This window comes from Rhipicephalus sanguineus, chromosome 2, assembly GCF_013339695.2.
Source record: "Rhipicephalus sanguineus isolate Rsan-2018 chromosome 2, BIME_Rsan_1.4, whole genome shotgun sequence".
NCBI classification, from domain to species: domain Eukaryota; kingdom Metazoa; phylum Arthropoda; class Arachnida; order Ixodida; family Ixodidae; genus Rhipicephalus; species Rhipicephalus sanguineus.
The window spans coordinates 135,623,199-135,626,987 of record NC_051177.1 but is presented as its reverse complement, the minus strand read 5'-3'; the positions used below and the strand labels follow the sequence as shown (position 1 = coordinate 135,626,987).

The window sequence follows — 3,789 nt, the reverse complement described above, 5'->3', positions numbered from 1 at the left end:
ACAGACTGTAGGCCACAATACCTTTCGCTCGCTTGAGTGCTCGCTATATGTACTGTTGTAACATGAAAGTAACTGTTGCGAATCACTATTTTGTAAATTTTAGTATTTATGATTTTGGAAGTAGGTGTAGGTGTCTCGGCATAAAAGAGAAGTTGTATTGTACTGCCTTCTATGGAGAGCACGCTGCATACCTCACATTGTTCCTTTTAGGTATATAGCACATAACACATCTGATAACACATCAAATGTGCAATACTCTTCTCAGGCTATTGCAATGTTTTGTTACACACAATGAGTACAATGCATTGCCCTGAAAGATTACTGCACATACAATCATAAGAGTGTTTCAATACTGGCGAAATGACAAGAGAATGAAGTGAGTCGAAAGCAACAAGGCAGTATCACAAAAGTTTATATGAGCAAAGCAATGCTGTAAACCTTAAGAGTACTCTCAACGTGTAAGAACACAGGCTAAATGACTAGAGAACGCAGATACACTCAAAAGAAATGAGGCGGTATGATAAAAGAACTGTGCACCAGCTGAAGACTAAAACCGAAACTGTCTGCCAGCAGTCCCAGCATAAGTCCATAAAAAACAGAAACTGTCCAACAGCAGTCCCAATATAAGTCCAGAAAAAACAAACTGTCTGCCAGCAGTCCCAACATAAGTCCAGACAGGCTCCTCGGCCGAATTAGTGTGGTCTTGTGGGTCACAGGAGGGGCTACTTGATATGCTCAGTCCGATCGCTGTGTGCCTGGATTCAAGTAGAAAGGAAGGTAAAAAAAAAATAAAGCCGGTGCAGTAAAGGACTCGAGAGTTCGTGAAACTGTTTGAACCAGAGAAACTTGTCGCATTGCTCTTTCTATTTATGCCTTAAAGTGGCTCTCTTGCAAAACACATCAATGGAGCCCCAATTCTATGACTTTGAGAGGGCGCCCAAAACTCTCGTAAATTGAAAAAGCATTAAGATACGCAGAGACTGTCGGTCTTTCCCCCCAAAAATGTGACATGAAGGCGCACTGCTTCAAGAAAAGTAGATTAAATTATTAAAAAAAACATGACACCTAAGTAATTAACTGGAGGAGGTGAAAGTTAATTATTACCCAATGTAATATGTCTTTTCTCCAGGATAAAATTAGTCGGGGCATTAACTGCAGTGAAGAGTCAAGTACAAAGCTGAAACCTGCTACAAACAGCCTTCCATCAAGGGTGTCAAGTATGGTGTCATCATCATGAAATGGTGACGGAGAACATTTCTTGCAAGCTTGAGAACATTCATACTGGACACGACTAAGCCTTGTGTGTGATGCATTAGTTCCCAATCAGGTGCAAACAATGAAGCGCTGCTTTTATTAAAACTGCTAACATGAAAGGAAAGGTGTGTTATGCACTAAATACGGCTACAAACGCTGTATTATATATATATATAGGACAGACGATTACTTTTAGGGCTCGTTTTCTCTGCGAGACAATATATATATATATATATATATATATATATATATATATATATATATATATATATATATATATATATATATATATATATCCAGATTTCCAAATACTAGCTTGCACACGACCTCGATGTGGTCCGTGTAGATTGTTTAGGTAACAGCCTTTGAATAAGCATGCGATCAAGCAGTATTCAGGAGCGAATTAAGGAACTGGATCAATGACTGCAATGAACTGCAAGAGAATTTCCCCATTCTATGAAGGCAAACTGTACTTTTCCCCTTTTCTAATTCTCAATGTAGGAGCTACTCAGTTCACCTAGCCGGTATCACTACCTTACAGGCCCCCCGCAACACTTTTTGAGCAGGGACAGAAAGCGCTGCCAATAGGTAGTCGAGGCTCCGGAGAAAACACAAGCCAAATATTATAGCGCAGCACGAGCCCTGGATTGTACAATAAATTCTCAAAGTCACCTAAACATTGCTCCCTCTTCTCTCGACAAATGATGTGTTAGTCCACAAATCATAGCGTGTTTGTGCACAGTTCCGCCATTGACTGATTTGAGCATGGCGCTTATTCCAACTAAGCTTTGGCATGCTAGGGAAAGAGACAACAAGCAAGCGCACACAGCTAAACAAATAAAAACAGAACGACAGCTGCGACATACCACGAAAAACAACGGTAACTAATGCACAGTACTACAAAAGGGCACGCTAAACTAAGCTTATCATGGCTACTCTGGCAGCTACAAACCATTACATCAAGGAAACGAAGCAGAAGTAATGGTGTCGATATCACCGAGGCATGCACGGCGATACAGACCTGTGCGTTTAGGAAAACGCGACTGCGAAAATAAACAAAAACCTTTATTCACGCATTACACAACGGCCTTCTTGTTGTTGTCGTTGTCCTCTGTGCTTAGCTCATACCCAATGCAGGGGATTGGCCGAGTAGAGGGTGAATTTTGCTAAAATTATCTTCAGGGTGTCGTTCGTAGAAACTATTATTAACTAATATACTGAATTGATGTTTCAAGTATTGGTAATGAAATATTTACTCAGGCAGAACTTAGATAGATATTCTTTGAGGCTGTCGAATGAATTCCTCAATGGCGAAGAAAACATCCCTGTGGCTGTATCCCAGAGTGGTGGCCCCAAAAGAAAGTATAACCGACTCCGATAGTTCCAGGCCCAGCTTTCGAAGAGGTGGTTCTATGACTTTTTTCCTCAATGTCGTGAACCGTCGACAGGATAAAAAGAAATGATCGATTGTTTCCTCCTCATTGCAGAAGAGGCACAGTGGGGAAATCGCTAAACCTGCTCTATGTAAGTAAAAGTTGAGGGAGCTAACGCGGCAACGAAATTTCGTCATGACTACTTCCATTATTCTTGACGTGGATAAATCACTGCGCCAGGAAACCATAAGAGAACGTACCTTTGCTGGCCAATGGCCCACTGCCGGGGCGGACAGGGTTCAGAAATTCTTCCACGGTTCTTGTTGTACGCGACACAGCACCCAACAGTGGTCTACGTCCACGCCAGACGACACGGTATGAACTATGGGTTTAGGAAAACGCGACTGCGAAAAGAAACAAAAACCTTCATTCACGCATTACACAACGGCCTTATTCACTAAAGGAAAGCATAAGAGAACGTATGTACGTACCTTTGCTGGCCAATGGCCCACTGCCGAGGCGACCGGAGTTCAGAAACTCTCGTACCGTTCTTGTTGCACGCGACACAGCCAGAGAACATCTACCACACAACACCCAACAGCGGTCAACGTAAGTACCCATACGTCAGATAAAAAGCGGCGGACTAACGTCGCTGCTGGCAGCTTTGGCCCCGGCAGGACCAAACCTCAAGACCAAACTAGTACACTGTAACCAAACCACAACTGGTCCAAACATGTGCGCCATGTGCGTACATGTGCGAAAGAAAACGTGATGGCGATGGCGGTGATGGGGACGACGTCGACGCGTGTCACAACCATGGTCGCAACATAGTGAAAGATTATGTACAAATTTATGCTATATATTGCCGCTCATTTTAATTTAAAAGTAACTGTACTAAGTTTTTACAAAAGTAATAATTTTTTGTACAAATCATGGCGGCCATGACGTATTTTGCGTTGCAAACGGAAGTAAGCATAGCCTTTGAGACTTAAAATGTAGGCTTCAAGATGTGGGCCGGGATCAACAAATATCACTCTCCCGTTAGAACGGGCGTCCGTGGATGGCCAGATAACATCACAAAAATAACACAAATAAAATGCACCGATGGTACAGTGTGCACAACTCATACCGTACCGACAGACACGGCGCCTTGCGGCGCAGA

At 42.6% G+C, this 3,789-nt stretch overlaps 1 long non-coding RNA gene across 1 annotated transcript; it reads right to left on the bottom strand.

Annotated features, from left to right (window-relative positions):
- Window positions 1–632: 632 nt before the first annotated feature.
- On the bottom strand, window positions 633–3,168 carry LOC125757222 (uncharacterized). The gene is made up of 3 exons (XR_007415155.1): window positions 3,119–3,168; window positions 2,888–3,031; window positions 633–755 (listed from the first exon to the last, which is right to left on the bottom strand). It is a non-coding gene; the product is annotated as an uncharacterized LOC125757222 (long non-coding RNA).
- Between the last annotated feature and the right edge of the window lie 621 nt (window positions 3,169–3,789).